Here is an 18,495-nt window from a genome sequence, read left to right on the forward strand (position 1 = left end):
ATATTATTTCAGGTATTTCTCTGACTTTGCTGAAGACAGCAAATAAATCTGCCTCTTGTCTTTCTGATTGCTGGCATTCTTTAGCACATAGCAAAGATTTTTCACACTTCGTGTGTGGTGATTTTCTGTTGTAGATTATTGTTTTATATTGAAATAACAGTATCAAATTAATTTGATCTGATCCCTGAAGCTGAATTTCAACCACAAGGCCACATAGGAAATATATCTTTTATTTATGATTAATTTACTACAGACAATCATGGTGGCAATTTCTTCGAATAAAATATATCCCAAACCTAAAAGCCTGTTAATATGAACTTATCATTGATCTGACTTTATTCACCTTACTGACTTGTTCTTTTCCCAGAGTATTAATAAATATATTTTCCAATTATAATTGTTTTCTAAACATGCATGTATAGAATTGTTTTAAGTAGTTCAGAAGTAGATGTTTCAGATAGAGCAAATAAAAGAACTATACTATTTTCTAATTAAACTCTTAAATAGACCATTATTCCTTAAAATTTAGAAAAGGTTTATCATTCTAAAAGTCAAATCTGCCTGGAATCATTTCTCTAAGGGTTAAAAACAAAATAGGCTTTTCAAAACTAAAGCAGGCTGAATAATAATAATCCAATTTTAACCTCACAGTTTTTTTTCTTTTGAATAGTGTAGAGTAGTCCTCCTTCCTTATCAGTTGGGCAGGGATTTCCTGCTGCTGAGCACACATTTGTGTCTTAGACAATATAACGGGTATGTACATTGGCTACTCTGTTGCTCTTACAGTGCACCACGAATAAGCAATAGAAAACTGTTTTATCTTTCTCTCAAAAGATGTTTTCTGCTGTCTGTATTAATTGGCATTTGAGATTATGTAGTGTCACTTTTATATTTTGCTAAGGGAAAAAATATGTATTACAGCTATTGTTGTTATTAATATAAAGCCTGACTTTCTTCCAGAGATTAATTGGAAATGACACTATGGAGTTTGACAGCTCTTGTTGGTTATTTTAATTTACTAGACAATTTTGCATGCTATTGGCATGGGAACACGGTCTCAGGAAACAGTTTTGTTCTATTGGTTATTATTCTAAATGAAATAAATATTGAAGCAAACAGTAAGCCTAACTAAAGACTAAATTACTATGCAAGATAAATCTCAGTAAACAATTATTGAAGAGAAATGTGGTGATGCACATAATAAATTATGGAATACTCAACTGATAAACACTTTATGCTGGATGATGGACTAAGGTGCGCACAAATTCATGGCATTTTTTCGGAATTTTTGAGGTGCTTATATACTGGCTTTGGAGTGCATGTTATTCCTTGCTATGATTCAGTCCTTTCAGGTCACTTTAATATTACTTTTTCCATTTCTTTATTTTAAGGTAGTTGAAGATTATGAGCAAAGTCTGACCGAGCCTTACATGTATTAAAATGTGATACTGAATTGAAAATTGAATCTTGTAGATCAGAATTTTTTCTCTTCAGCAAAAACACAGGAATGTTATTAAAAACATCTGATAATCAACCAAATTTACTAAATTTTCCAAGTCTGGGTACGTAGAAACACTGCTGTATTTCATTCTATGAATTGTTAGTTAAGTTGTTAAACTGGGATAGGATTCTAAAAATGTCGATTCTTTCCTCAAAATAAGTATAAAAGAGAGAATATATTTGTTCTGACCCTAAAGTGGATATACTAGAATGGTGAATTTTAAATTAATGCTCTGCAGCCTTGGAGATCAGTAAATAATAAAGAAAGTGTGGAAATATGCACTCCGTGAACATGATTCAACTGGTTATTAAATCACAGGAAAAAAGCCTCTTTTTGCTTCAAGTTTGCTTTAGTCTCTGTAGTATGCATCAGTCTTATTCCAAAGAAGTTTTGCTAGGGCTCTGTGTGTTGGTCATGACTTTTCCACTTTACTTTTGTGTTCCATCTGCTGATCCCTTATTCAGTTTAAGGACTGCTTCTTTGTGTGTATGTTACTATGGACCTTCAGTTGGTCAGCATGAGCCAAATCCCCTCTCTCTTTCTCTCCTTCCTTTTCCTTCCACAGGTGGAGAGAAGAAAAAAATTCATAAAAATAAAGAGGACCATTCTGACCTCTTTCCATACTTTGCAGACCTCACACTTCAAGCCCACAAGCATTCCAGAGCTTCCAGAAGCAGGTTTCCAGGAAATGACTGCTTTCTCCATGCTGTGTTGGATTCCAAAATTTGGATATGAGAAAAAGAAAACTACTAAGTTTAAACAAAAGCCTTGGGTTAACAGAAACTGGGAAAAAAACATCCATCTAGAGTCCACACAAGGATCCATTGATGTCATGGGTTTGGAATGTCCTGCCCAAGCCCAGAGAAACCATGCCCTGATCTCACCAAACCTGTGCAGAAGATCTATTGTACCTTATCTCTCCCTTTGTGTTCCCTGGATCCTTGCATTCTGTAAACCCGAATTCCTCCAAGATAAGATGGGTCTTCCCCTATGATGTATGTGTTGAGATCCCAGATTTGTTAATCTTGGTTTTTCCCTTATGTCATTCCCTGAAACCCTCTGTTTGTAATAGTGACAACCCCCTGTTGAATGTGTAGATCCTAAACCCTTTAAATATGAACTTGTGAGTCCAATAAAACATTCCAGTTTTCTACCTCCGCTGGGATCATCGTAGTTATTGACTCGCTACATGCTGCTTCTACGGCCTTGGTCTTTCTTATTCCAGGTTACTACACTCTGTCTGCCCTCGTCTTGCAGGTGATTCTCAAGTACCCTTTGCTGCAGATCCTAAGACGAAGTAAAATTTTAAAATTTGATGATAAGCCAAAGTCACTAGAATTTAATTTTCTTCATATGTAGAAACTCTTCTCCACGAGGGCATTTCATCAACAGTTGGCAGAAGGAGGGTCTTCTGTACAGATTGGTCTCCTGTGGCTGTTCTGATTCACAACGGGATGCATCTAGCTTTTATAAATTAAAAGGTAGTTTTCTCCTTATTCCTGTAAGCTTTTTCTTAAGACTACTTGTAATGGTTTGAACCAGGTTTTCCCCCAGTGACTAAAAAAGATGGTAAACTCCAAGGGGTGGAAACCCCTGGAAGTTTTGAAGTTTTGTCCAATGGGCACTCCTGCAAAATGTAAACATACCACAAGCAAACAGAAAAGAAGAGTTGTAGTTTTGGCAGTAGGAGAGGTGGCCATGTTGTAGGAGCCACCAGGAGAGGGCAGGAGCCCTCTGGGGGGCCTCTGCCCCCCCCCAGCCCCAGTTGGGGGCTACAGAGACTTGGAACAGTGTTAAGCTGGACTATGTGTCTGTAGCTGTGAGCTGGGGGATGTTTTCCATCATGAGTGAGCAGAGACAGAGCAGAAGCGGTGGCAGCATCCAGAGATTATGGCTAAAAGCCAACTGATAAGACCTGAACCGGAGAAGCAGCAGAAACAACATGCAGCACCGCAGAGAGGACTCCTGGAAGGAGAGCCGGGAAAAAGATAGTCAGCAGCTGAGAGACAGAGTTTTTGGGGGTAAGAACTGTACCAGACCCCCCCAAACTCCTTTGAGACCTCCTGGAAAGGAGGAAGATGATAGACTCTTACTTGAAAGAGCCTTGAAGTGCAACATGCACTGCAGAGAGGAACTGAGAAGCTCAGAGCGTCCTGGGAAGCTGGACTGGGACTGAGAGGAATGCAGAAGGGGCCGACCTTGGCTTTTTCCCCCCCTCGCACTGCTGCCAAGGTGGCAGCCATCTTGAAGCGGGGCACAGAGGCCCTGCAAGGAGCTTGAATCTCCTGGAGATACCAGACTGTCACGAAGCCCCCTGTGCTCGTGATATGACCGTGGTGGAACGACCTTTGTCTGGGGTGACGTAGTCCACGGAGGAAGACCCCTCGCTTGGTGGTGACGGGGCCGAGGGAGCTTGGATACCTCCCTCGTGAGTGCTGGCAGAAATCCAGCAATCAACTGCTGCATGTGGAGAGGACAGATGACTGCTGCTGTAGAAGAGACTCCTGCTTTGAGACTGGAAGGGATCTGTCCTTCTTTCCCTCCTGGACTTTTATTTGCAGGGGAGAAGAGATCTGATCCATTGTAAATACTATATGTCATGGTAGAGATAGTTGTGATCGTGTGTATAATGTGTTATAATATTTATTTGTACAGTCATTGTAATATATTCCCTTTCCCCCATTCTGAGTCTGGTGTGTTTTGTCTGGAAAACCCAACTCACATTAGGTTGAGATGTAGGAGGGGGTCTAGACTAGGGAATTAGATTTTGGGATATCTCAAACCATGACACTACTTCATTTATCACCTATATGAAAATCGTCTATTACTAGACATTACTCATCCTACTAGTTATCAATGAACTTTAGGTAATCCAACCCCATGAAATTGCTTATATTTTATTTTCTTAGTTGTGCTGGATCTGGTTTGCCAGCATCAGGTGCCGTAAAGGACTGTGATGTGTGAACCTTGCCTGGCCACTCGACGCCCATCTCATTGTTCTCTCAGACCCCCTCCTCCACAGGACAGGAGATGAAAATACTATGAATATGCTCATAGCTTGAGATAACAACAGGGAGACCACTCATTAGTTACAACAAAACAGGCTTGACTTTGGGAAATTAAATTTTTTTTACCAGTTAATAACAGATGCAGATAGTTGGAAATAAGGACAAAACTAGAAGCATCTTTCTACCACCTGATTTTTCTTCCCAGGCTCATCTTCACTCCTACCTTCACTTCTACCTCTTCCCCCCAAGTGATGCAGGGTGATGGAGTACCATACAGTTCTTCTGGAATGGACTGCTCCTGAAGGGTCACAGGTCATTCCAGAAAACCTGATTCTATATGGGCTTCTATCCATGGGCCCCAGTTACAGTGGCGGTCTGAAAAATAAAAGCTAGACACGATCCCAGTATGGGGGAACTGGAATAGTTTATTGAACACGAGAACACTATTTTAAAGGCATCTGAGGCTGGACATGTTAATGAAGGGGACGAGTTATGTTAATTATGGAATTACACAAGTTTTTACTGCAATTTCTAAATAGTTAATTTTTCTTCTAGTAGGATTACATGGGGGATAGAGGGATTACAGGGGTTTAGACATTGTCTGATACAATCATCTCAAAAGTCTTTTCTGATTTCTGCTGGAGCCAGGCTTGATCCATGAGGTAGAACTTTAACAGGTCTTGTGAGAAGGGTCCAGCTCCTTCAGATCACGAGGTTTTTGTCAGCCCTTGTTTTCCAAGGTTTGTGATTCAGATTTATCAAGTTTCCTTTTGCTGAGAACTGGTTTTTGTCCCCTTCAAGTTACTGCCAGGAGTCAGCTCCAGCGTGTTACTTCGCAAGCTGCAGCATCAGGTCACTTCCACTTCTCCAATGTGGGATTCTCCACAGGCCTCAGTCTTAATACTTGTTCCACTGGGGACCTCCGTGGGCTGCAGGGGGACAGCCTGATTGACCATGGTATTCAGCTGGGCTGCAGGGGAACCTCTTCTCTGGCACTTGGAGCACCTCCTCTCCCTCCTTCTGCACTGACCTTGGTGTTTGCTGGGCTATTTCTCCCACATATTTCTCACTCCTCTCGCAGCTACCACACCACATTTTTTACTTGCTCTTAAATATGTTATAATGGGCTCAGTTTTAGCCAGTAGTGGGTCCATCTGGGAGCTGCCTGACCTGGTTCTACCTGACCTGATGCCTTCTTACAGAAGTCACCTCTCCAGCTCCCACTACCAAAACCTTGCCACCTACACCAAATACAAGAGTTTTTAAGTCCAAATGTAATTATGGCCTGTAGTGAATTCTTTTAAACATAAAAGAGAGTAAGAAGAATGTTGAATTTGTGATAGGATCATGGCAAAAGAATATCAGTTTATAGTAAAAACCTAAAAGCTGACAATGTAAAGAAAATATAACCACTATGAAAATTGTTAATTTTCTATGACTGTTTCACTGAGCCATGATTTTTTTTTTTTGTTGTTTATTAGCACATATTTTCTCTTCTGATTGTCCTACTGTGATGACTGAAGATCATGGAGCTGAGTGCACGGTTCATAAACTTTCTTCTTTATTTCGAGGTATAAAGGATGGAATTCACTCCTGGGCAAGTGAAGCATTGTGGAACATAATGAGGGCTATGCTACGGGACAGCTATCATGCTCACTTCTAGAAAAGAGTGAAAGACTTTTCTTTATATGAAATCAGTATTAAATCCCTGAAGTGTTTAGAATTTCCCTTTTCAGATTCACCCTGTTTGCATTTGTATTGATTTAATTCAAGATATTTTCTGAATTCTGGGGAAAAATATATATATTTCTTCATTTGCTAAACAAAATGTAAATAAACTTTCTAAGACAACTCCCTTCACAGTATGATGTTAATTAGAAAACATTACCGAAGAGTTAATCATGCTATTTCATATTAAAAATGCTTGTCTCAAAAGATTCATAAATATTTCATTTCTTTACTGAAAAATGTTATTTTCATGTTTTTTTTTTTAAATTTGCTTTTCTATACCTAAGGATTTTACTAACAAAAAGCCTGTTGAGAATTATATAAAATCCCTTTCTTGATGCTCATTAGAACAATTCATCGAATATTAAACATACCAGATATCCCAGTGTTTTGGTATCTATTGTACAACTAGTTAAATCCTAAACAATCCTTAACAGGTCACAGGCCTCAGTTTAAGGTTGATTGTTTGTAATAAAAGCTCTCCTGCACCTGGCTTTGTGCTTTGTAAGAAACTGTTTTTCTCCAGGGTACAATTACATCAAGAATTTTTTTTTTTCAGCCAGCAAGAAGAAAGGATAATGGGCAAAACTCAAGTTACATCAAATATTTAGTCTAAAGTTTGGCTTTGCAATCTATTGGATATTAAGCATAAGAGTTTGAAATCCCATGAGAACAATAGGTTACTATTTTGTGGATATTTTAAAAGGCTCTAATTTAGACTAAACTTCCTTTAATTTTTCAGTTCATATCAGAGGCTTTAAGTCAGGAGCATGAACAATGCTTCAACTAAATTTTCCCATTCCACCAAGAAAAAAGATAGTGTTTTCCTTAGTGAAGTTTAATATTACTAATGGTTCTTATTCTATAGAAGGGATTTAAGGAGCTAATTTGAATTAACTGGGAGTTATTATTATTCTTTCTAATCAGTAAAGTGTGTTCTTTTCTATATCAGTGCTCTGTTTTGTATGGTTGTCTTGGTTTGACCCTAGCCAGCAACCAAGCCTCATGCAGCTGCTCACTTACTTCCCCAGCAGCAGGATCAGGGAGAGAATCAGAAGGGTAAAAGCCAGAAAACTCATGGGTTGAGATAAAAACAGCTTAATAGAGAAAGTAAAAGCCACACATGCAAGCAAAGCAAAACAAGGAATTAACTTGCTGCTTCCCATGGGCAGGCAGTTGTTCAGTGATCTCCAGGAAAGCAGGACTCCATCACATGTAATGGTTACTTGGGAAGACAAACGCTGTCACTCCAAACAATCCCCCTCCTCCTTCTTCCTTCCACTTTACTTCTAATGGCGTCACATTGTTTGGAATATCCCTTTGGTCAGTTGGAGTCACCTCTCCTGGCTGTGTCTCCTCCCAGCTATCTATGTAACTCAGCCTACTTGCCTGTGTGGCAGTACAGAAAGCAGAAAAGGCCTTGGCTCTTTGTAAACACTGCTCAGCAATAACAAAAACATCCCTACATCCCTTGTGTTCAGCACAAGTCCAAAACATAGCTCTATACTAACCATTGTGAAGAAAATTAATGCTACCCCAGTCAGCACCAGCACAACAGTTCCTCCAGCTGCATGAGGTAGTGGTAAGGGAAAACACTCCTGTACATGCATGTTTCAGAAAGACAGACTTCATGGAAAAAGACAGAATATCTTGGAAACCACTTGCAAGTTATAGTTACAGATTAAAACAGTATGGAAATATAATCTATACTTACTGTTGCAGAACAGTAGCAATGATGACACTGAAATTATATTTCAACAACAAACCCTTTTGAGAATGTTGCCCAAAAAAATCTATTGTCAGCGTAAGGAATTGTATGAAAGGAACTGTGATTTCGCTGACAAGTCCATACAAAAAAACACTGTATAGAACCGATACCAGAATCAGGGTCTTTCCTTACAGAAAGACTGTCATCTAATGCACTGTTAAGACTATGTCAGTAGCTAGTGTGAGACACTGGATTAATATACTAATTATTGCTTTGGACCAGCTCAAGTGTGTGTGAGGGGTTGTGGGGAAGGAACAGGTTGAATTTCACAAAGATGGGGTGGTGCCCTGGTCCATACACTAGCCTTTTGGAGTCTCCTGAGGTGCCTCTGGGGCAACTGTCAGTCACTGGCACATGGGGAGCACTGTTCCACGCCACACCCCCTGGAACCCCTGATCCAGCCCCAGAATGTCTGGCACACTGGAACTCCTGCCTGGGGGTGGGCATTGTGGCCACAGCAGGGCCAAAAAAAAACAAAAGCAGCAACACGTGCTTTCCACGGGTTTAGACCCTGGCACCTTCTCCTCACAGCTGCATCTATGCTGGACCTACAGGTGGTAGCTATAATTCTCTCTTTCTCTCTCTCTCTTTCTTTACTTCTTTTCCTAATCTCCTTAATATCTTGGGTAACAAAACCGGACAGGCTGGATTTTGCTAAGTTGTATGGGTTAGCATGTGCTAAGTCATTGCTTTGTGGAATGCTTCGTTTTAGTTGAATGTTACCCTTTAGGCTTTTGCCAAGTTCCCTTATGTTCTAAAGTTTAACAGGAAAAGTGTGGTTTTGACCTTCTGAGAAAATATGTGTGGTGTCTTCTCCCTTGCACTATCTCAAGGTATCAAAAAAAGTGAAGAACTTTTGAAAAATTCAGCAGACAAATTTTTGGAGCCTAGTATATTTTCAAGTAAAACTGCTTCAGTGAGCTTCTAGCTTGTAGCCTGGAGTGTTACAGCTAGACATCACCTCTTTTCCATATCAGTTTTCTACTTTTGGAGCTGCAGTGTTCCAAGAATGCGAGAAGGAATGGATTTGAGTGAGAGACGACATACTTTATTAGATGAGCTGACATACTTTATTAGATGAGCTGACATAGATAAGTTGCATATTATTGTATAATATTAGACATCTAAAATGTTAGTACGGTTATAGAAATGCTGTTTATAATACCATCAAATTATTTTCATAATTTCAGTGTTCCAGCAATAATAGATCATGTCTTCTATATTATTAGCTAGGAAGGGGGCATGGTTTAAGTCCCTCCTTGTTGCAGGGAAAAAGCAAAGGCTTGGCTACAAACTGTAAAACTTCAATATACCAAAGGTAGAAAGCTATGAGTCTGAAAGCATAAAGTGTCTGTTTTATTGTCCCTGTCTTTTCCAGTCGTTCTCTTCTCAATTCACTGGGACTGGTCCTTGGCCATTAAAGAGGTTCCATTGATGTACCGCTCTGGTGAACATTGGGAACAAACCATTTCTTTCTCCACCTTTTCTTGATGTTTTCTTGTCTTCTATCCTTTGAATCTTTAATCTTTCCCTCACTTGCCATGTCCTAACCTTTCCTTTTCTTGGAACTTCAGACTAGTGAGGTTATCCTCCAGGGAACAAAGAAAGGGGCAAATTGTTTCTGAAAGATATGACTCAGGTGGGGAGTCATCATGTTTTAGATTTTGAATGTTGCATTAAATGTAGCAAAGACTTTATGTAGGCAGAGTCTACTGATATCTGCGCACAACAGAGAGAATCTCTACTTCTATATTTGTCTGAAATCTCTATTCTAAGTTATTTAAATGAGGACTTGCTTGTTTTTAATCTTTTTCTTCATAAAATACTAATGTTTGAATGGACAAATGATTCTCTTCTAACTCTGAATTCCCTTGGTTTTCTGTGTATTTTAAGCTAGACTCCGTTGTCTTTTCATGTAAGCGAAATACTTGAAGCTGAAGGATATGATTTAAATCTAAAGCATTAAAAAAAAAAGAAAAAAAGAGAGAGTTTCCTTTTATATAGTCCCCAGCAGAAGAGTGTTCTACTTTCCGTTCAGTAACAGTGCTTGGACTATATCAAATGCAGTTTTAAAAGTGAGGTCATGATGCTACGATTCAAAATTTGTCAGATGTAAAGCCATAAGGGATTTTTAGAAGATGAAAAAGCTAGACTTCTGATGTGACCTGATGCAGTCGAGTAACTCCCAAAGTCACAAGTCAGTTTCTGACTATAAAAGAGACATCTGATCAGATTGTCATGCTTTATGTTTAATGGAGTGTTACAAGGACTTTGACACAAACCATTACCCACTATTTACTTATTCAAAGCAGAAACCTACTGGAAAATTGAATGAAATTATCCATACTTTAACAGTTTTGAGCAGATTTCAGTATGATCAAAATTTCTAAAGCATACCCCTTTGAAAACACTAGTATTAAATACTCTTGAATTCTTGTACTTTAATCATTACATGTTACTAAATAATTTTTAACCTCTGGGTGCTAAATAGAAATGCTGTCAACATTGCAATTTATATCTGCTGTATATGGCCATGTTACAGAAAGATATTTATTGACTAGTTTCAAATGGTAATGCACAGTGAACCTGTTATCCTTTCACAGCTTGCTACTCTTGGAACAAAAGTATGCTAGTCTATTTACTATTTTTAGTACCTTTGGGAATCAAAGCCATTGTAAAAATTACTAGCAACAACTCCAATCTTTGATATTGTTAAGAATTTGAAATTTCAACTAAAAGAAGATGCTCAGAGGAATCTTGGTCACATCAGATTGCACAGAGGAAACATGCTATTTAATAATTGCTTCAAAATCTATTGGTTCTACTAAAAAATAAAATGCTGGTAAAATCACTGTGCTTGTCCAGAGAGGGATGCTATTGTGAAACAAGTGAAACAAGGCATGATAGCTCTTTTACAAATCCACTGTTATTACACATTAAGACAGTGTGCGATTAGCATCCACTAGTTCTGAAACTTAGAAAACTAAATGATTTGAAGGCTCAATGAGGGTGATATAGACATAAAAAAGAATGAAGTAAATATTCCAGACACTTTTTTTTCCCCTGTAGAACTGATCAGGGCTTTTATAATTATTCTCAAATGTGATTACCAGATGAGACACCAAATAACAGCTAAGTAACCTAGCAAACAGATTGTATTTTCATTCAGAACACTATTTTTATTGTTACAAAAAAAAAGAAAGAATTCTAAACTTCTGGCCTCTTTTGGAAATTATGTAGCTAATAGAAAAGGATCACAAATGGTACAGGGATTCTTCATTTTCCACTGACTGATATAGTGGTGCAAATCTTACACAAGTCAAAGTATTACTTTACATCAGGTTAAATTGATCACAAGCACTGCTTGTCTGCAAAGAAGAATTCCAAGTACTTCAGCATATACTTCAAAGCCAAATATATAAAATGTTAAGTATTACTTAAGAAAGAAGGCTTTTGAACAAATAACTTTACAGGGTGAATCAATTTACTAATCTGTAACTTTAATTAGTCTTTTGCTAAATTTTTGTGTGGATTTTATTTCTGATGAATCCTGTAATTGTAGAGATTTTTATCAAATTAAGCTTCACCCTACAAGGCAAAGGATCAAATTGTTTTTCACCATCTAGCTGTATTAAGAGGGCCTGGAGGTCAGCCATATCAGCAAAACATCTATCTGCGTCAGGGTAAGAAAGCTGACTGCAAAATATTTCTGTGAAGACATTGTAACTAATTGTCAAGCAACAGGTTCAAGTGAAGAGTTTTACATATATTTCAATAATGACTATTGAAACGCTTGTGTGGCTTCCAATATTTTAACCACATGTAAATGTTAATGAAAAGATGTGCACAGCATCACATTTTTTTGAGGCAGAATGGCAGCTTTGTCATCATTCGTAAATCTCAAAACACGTCCTCAGACCTGATTTTCACATGCACTGTATTTGCACAGTATTTTCAAGAGAACTGCAGTCCCTTCAGACAGATTTCTTTGAGAGTTCTGTTACAATTGCTGCCCCCAAAATAAGTTGCTCATGAGACCAACTAAGCAAAAATAATTGAACATCTCACAAATTGAAGAATCATTGAATAATTTAGTTAGGAAGAGACCTCTAGAGGTTGAATCCAACTTTCTGCTCAGATCAGGTCCACTCAGCTCAGATAGGCTGGGCACTGTGAAGCAAAGTTTTGAATATCTCCAAAGATAGGAACTCCTCAAAGTTTTGGGGCAACTTGGTGCAGTGTTTGACCATCTGTAGAGTGAAAACAGTTTGTGTGGTATCTAACGGGGATTTCCTGTACTTGAGCTTGGATCTGTTACTTCCTGTCCTTCCTCTGTCTCCTTTGAGGGTCTCTGTCTTTTCTCTCTACTCCCATTAGGTAGTTGCAGACAGCAATAACATTTTCTTTAACATTCCCTTCACCAGACAAAATCGAATTCTCTCCATCTCGTATACCATGTGCTGCACCTCTCAACCAACTTGTTACTACACTACTGGTTTTACTGACATCTACTAAGGTCTGTCTTCTGCTGGGGAGCCTGGAGCCTAAACCCAGGCAGAATACTACCAGTAAGGGTTTGCAAGTATAGGGGGGAAAGAATAATTTCCCTCAGCCTCCTGCTTGTATGCTGTAAATGCAGTCCAGGAGGACCTTGGCCTCCTTTGCTGCAGGAGTTCACTGCTGACCCATGCTCAGCTTGTTGTACAGCAGAACCTCCAGGTTCTCTGGTGCAAAGCTGCTCCCCAGCCAGTCTGCCCCCAGATTATCTTGGTTTGTTGGTTCTGTCATCCCAGGTGCAGGACTTAGCATTTGCCTTGATTGAAGTTGGAGGGCCACTGTTCCAGCCTTTGACTACTCTCCCAAGTTTGTTATCACCTGGGAACATGCTAAATGTGTACTACACCCCATTGTCCAGATTGTTAGTAAAGCTATTAGACAGTGTATCCTCTAGTATTAATCTCTGAAAGTTGTCACTAGTAACCAGCTACCTGCTGGACCTATGTGACTGATCACAATCCCTAGAGCCTGGTAGATCAGTGAATTTTTCACGTCTGATTCTTTCACTTAATGAGACCGGATATTACTAATTTGGCCACAGGCATGTTACAGGACACAGTGCCAAAGGCTTTACTGCATGCAGCAGCCACTGCTCTTCCCTTGTCCAAAGCACTAATCAAGTCATTGTAGAAGGTAACCAGGTTGGTCAGGCCTGATTTACTCTCCATGAAGTCTTTCTGACTGTTCCAAGCCACCTTTTTGTCTTCCATGTGTTTGGAGATGGCTTCCAGGAATATTTGATCTATAATTTTCCCAGGAACTGAGCATGAGTTAAGGCTGTTAAGGTTGTCTGTAGTTCCTGGGTCCTCCTTCTTGCCCTTGTGTTACTGTCCAATGCTATTGTTAATGGTATGGAAATTCTTCTGGTGATGGAATGGTAATGGGAAATTCTAAAGGTAATGAAAAGTTTTTACTATCTGAGTGAAACTACTGCAAGAATTTTCTTATGAGAGGAAGTCCTAATAGATGAAACTTCATTATAAAAGAGTATCTTAGATGAAAAAACTACATCTCTCCTTAGAGCAATGTTAACTCTAAGACCCATAGATATATCAAAATTATATATGGATGTTTGACTACAAAGTCCTGCAAGTCTTTGTATTACAGGACTGGCTTAATAATGGTTTAGTGAAGTACATTCTCTTCAATTTGGTATTCTATATGTAAATGAATATATATTTAATATATAAATTATTATAGAGATTTTATAAATATTTTTTTTCTGAGAGTGAAATTGAAGTACATAAGCGGAGTAAAAGAGGAAATAATGGCACTGAAAAGTCCCCTGGAAAAAGGTAAACCAAGCCAAACTTGTAGATGAAACCTTTTTTTAGTAATATGTCTGCCTTTTCTTGAAATACAGAGCATGGAAGCTCTGTCTAACCTATGTAGAGAACTGCCTTTAAATAATTAGAGAATTTCTATGAAAGAAGGCTGAAAAAAGATGAAGAATAGTTCATATTTATCAAGAGTGAAAACACTTTTGATAACAATGATTTAACTGTTCGCTGCAAGATACTGATAACAGCAAGAAAACTCAAGGTTTAAATGACATAAATAAAGCTTATACGAAATTAAAAAAAAAAATAACTTGCATACCACAATGGTTTTAGTTTTTCCCAGTTTCAAGAAAATATTGATTGCAGTGCATATACAGATGCATTTATTACAGAAGATCATTTTCAAACAGAAGCTTTATCTGTAAGCTGAAAGGCTTGCAGAGTGGACAAAACTGATTGCTCTGCTCCCAGCAACTCGTTTGAAACATGTTCAGTAAATGTATAGCTGTCACTGTGAATATATCTTGCATTCCAATCAGAACCTGAGGCAGGGAAAATTCCCTCTCATATTAAGGTTTATTGGCATAGCCCATCCTTTTCAGTACTTAGGACTGAAATTACTGTCCTAAGAGAAACCACTGAAAAGATAATTGTTCAATAGACCAGTCAACCTACAATATGTGAGGAATGTACTTCTAAAATTAATTTTACCTTGTCTTATTAAGTAGTTATCCTTTCATGAGAGAGCTGTTTGAATCTCACTTGACTTATTTCTCATTTATATGATGAAAAATAGGATCATGTAGGAATTTGTAAATCTGTTGAAGTGCAAGTGGTACTTCTGTAAAAATATAGTTGAGAAACAGAACAGTGACTATACCCCTCAAACATAACCTTCATAGCAACTGAGCCAAATAATAAAACTATTGTAGGTCTCTGAATATACTATTGATGAATGAGATGCTGCTTTTATCTTATCCCCCATTTGAAAAGATTTTGAAAAATGCAGAGAATATAGAAAAATTTAAGTGAAAAATGCCTGAAAACAGTGGAAAAAATTCAAGATGCGCAAGAATAAAGTAAATGAACACATGGCTTCCCAACTACTGCTAACTTAACAACAAGAAAACATCAGATTTTAAAGGGATCTTAGCTTAAGTGAGTGAAAACATAACAAGAAGTTAAAGACTGGCAAATCCAAACTAAAGTAACTATGAAAAAAAAAAGGACAAAACAAACTAATAAAGATTGAAAAAGTTGAAACTAATAGAGATGGATGATCATTAAGAGAAAGTACGATGGGAAATGCCAAAAATTTTGTAGTTACTTAGTTAGCTTCTTTAGTTTTCAATTCAATCCTAGAAGGAGAAGTGCATTTAACTCAAGCTTAGTCCATGGGGTACAATATAGAATAATACAGATAAAACAACAATCACAGTGAAAATACCAGGCTATGTGTCAGATTTCCAAGGCAAGACAAGGAGGTGAACAAAAATGAAACAAAATTGAAATTTGTTTAGAAAACAGGCCATGTTAAGCTAACCTAGTATACAAAATAATTTCTGCAACTGTTCTGCCTATATATTAACTGGACTTTTTGTACAGTTAGAAAAAATGTAAATTTTTGTTAAAACTGGAGCAAGTTTCCTTTCAGTTTATTTCAAGAATTTCTGAAGTATTAATGGAACATACTTGTTCTTGATTGATATTTAGATACCTACCCCTGGCAGTTAGTAGAAAAAACCCACATGACTTGATACAGTGGTGTTGTCTTTTCCCTAGTCACAATATGGCATTAGAATTGTTTGTCATGATGGTTCAAAAAAAAGTGTGGTAAATTTGTTAGTGTACAGTAACATCCTCAGGATGAAGAACTATATGTAGCTACAAGGGTTTGAATTATCATTTCAAAGAATTTCACTTCATACTGGATCATATGAAGTACAGAAATGTTCTCAATAAGAGAGGGCTTTTTTTTTTATTAGGTAAAACTAATTAAAAATGAAATAAATATCCAATATATATGGTTTCTCAAACTCAGAGGTCAACAGCTGTAAAGCAAGATAGTGAGTAGAAAATAGTACAGGAAAGATTTTACAAAAACATCCTCAAAAGGCATTAAAATGTGATTAGAACAGCTGCTCTATTGGTACGTGAGAGATTTCTTCAGGAATAATGAAGAGCCTATGAGATATGATCAAGCTTAATTTGGATTGTATTTAAACCTGTGGGGCTGTATCAGATTTCTCTGCATTGCGTAGCAGTGAATGAAACTGAAATCTGTGCAAAGTGGAATGGCTGTGCACTGTATTCAAAAGAATTTGCTCACATTAGACACTGGCAAATGTAATTATAAAAATATCCCAAAAGAAAACAGAGGATATGCATAGATCACAGGAGCTTTGAATCAGGCATAAGGGACTAGTTTTACAGAAGGTGGAAAAGCAGATAAATGCAATAAGAAAGCCAATTGGGAACACAGACTGCTTGTACGGCTTCATCTAGGAATGTTTCCACCTTAGGTCTTCTGCTTCTGCACTGAGTGTGGTTTAATCACACAGAGATGTTTGGCCCAATGATGTTGATACATGCTGCCTCTGGCAGCAGGATGGCTCCACTCTGAATTGGAGGGAAAGATGCCTCCTTCATCCCACTACCTGCTACCTGAGATTTTCCTTGGACTTTCTTCAGCTGAACACTGAGTAGCTCTGATCCTATTTAGCCTTTGTGATCTGAGAAGATCACAGCCTGAAGTGGTATGAATAGCTTCAGGTCCCAGTGTAAATAGATGTGTGGCAACAGTGTGAAAGTGGATAACAAACATTTCCGGCAGGTCCTTTTGGTGGTCTCTTTTATCAATAAAACCAAAATAGTACATAAACCCCTTAAAAATATCTTTCTCTTACCCCCCAAAAGATTTCTTTCCTCAAAAAGTCTTTCTGTCACAAATTTGGAGAAACTGCTGCAGCCGTTAATACCACCAAAACAAACGAAAATCCCAAACCAACCAACCGTCCCCTGCAAAAATCCCAACCAAACTAATCAAAAAACCACAAGAAAACAAAAGCCCAAGCAACCTGGAAAAGCAGAAATCCTGCTAAATGAGGAAATACTGTCATTACCATTTACAGATTGTAACACTTGAAACTACTGCATGGTTCTCCAACAGATAAGAAAATCTCAGATGGGAATACATATTCAAGGGTTATAACTTGCTTTTGAGGGGAGTTCACAGTACTACTGGGCAATGAATTCGAAGAGCACTACTGAGTTCAGTTACTCTTTACTGAGAATGAAACTAGAGTAAAACTGTTACGACTCATAAATAATTAATTTTTATAGAAGAGTGGCTTGGTTTTAAAATTAAATCCACAAAGCCTAAATTTTATTAATAAGTTAAATTGCTATCTCCCTTTCAGAAATGATTGGACATTTTCTGTTGGGACATGTTTTAAGTCAGAAAGCTCAGATTCACTGAATCAAAACGTGTTGATGTCAAGAAAACATTTGTCAAAACTCGACAGAGTTCTGATGAGGAAAAAAATACTCTGGCTTTCTGCCAGCTTGCCTGATTGCCTCCATCACTATACAGCTTCTTTCCCTGACAGGGAATTTTGGAGCTAGACCACTGTATGTGCCTATTCTCTTGCATTAAATAGCATCAGCCCCTCTACCGTTTCAGTTTCAAGATTTGCCATTGAAGAAAACTGAGTGCTCAGAAAGCGAATAATCTAGAAAAGCAGTCAGCCAAGGAGATTCCCTCTCAGTAACTTGGCAGTCAAAGCACCTGAATGTTTATTGAATGGGGAGCCAGAGAGCCTGCAGAATTGTTAGGGAGATCAAGAAACCAGAAAATCAGGGTGTGAATTATCAGTACAGTCCCAAATTCACTGCTCTTAATAGAGCACTTCTGTACTGCAGAGGTGGAAAGCCTGCAAGTTTAAAAAATTTTGCACTGTAATTTCAGACCCCTCAACTGTCTACCTTAGATTTCTAGGCAACTTCTAAGCTTCAGAGCCTAAATTTTAAGAAAGAACCACCATTTAATCTGTGATTCCTACTTAAATCACAAGCATTGTCTGTTAAGCAAGGAATACAATAAAAGGTGATGTTTGTTGTGGGAATCACTATGGTGTTGCAAACCCATAGTTCACTAAGGACCAAAAACAGTGCCTGAATTCATGGGAACATGAGAAGCTACACTAAAGAAATGTATTATAGTCTATTTCTATGAATATATAAAGCTATTGTATAATAATTTAATATGAGATTAAACTGTGAAATAAAAAGCGTAATTTGCATTAACTTTTATGTCTTTGGATGATAGTGGATGCTTATCTTCCCCAGCATAACTGTATGAAGGCCTCTTCAGTAGTAAAATTTAAAGCCTAATATTGAAAAAAACTATTTCATTGGCTCTGATTTTTTTTATATCTTTATTTTATCATTAAGTAGAGTGACTACTATTTTAAAAAAATCTATCTCAGGTGACAATTCCATTACTATCACTAGCAAAAACTTGATCAATATTTGTAGACTGAATTTGGACTTGTCATGGTTTGAGAGCCTCAAAATCCAATTCCCTAGTCTAAACCCCCTCCCACATCTCAACGTAATGTGAGATGGTTTTTTCCAGGCAAATACACAGGACTC

This window comes from Chiroxiphia lanceolata, chromosome 2 (genome assembly GCF_009829145.1).
Source record: "Chiroxiphia lanceolata isolate bChiLan1 chromosome 2, bChiLan1.pri, whole genome shotgun sequence".
Lineage (NCBI taxonomy): Eukaryota > Metazoa > Chordata > Aves > Passeriformes > Pipridae > Chiroxiphia > Chiroxiphia lanceolata.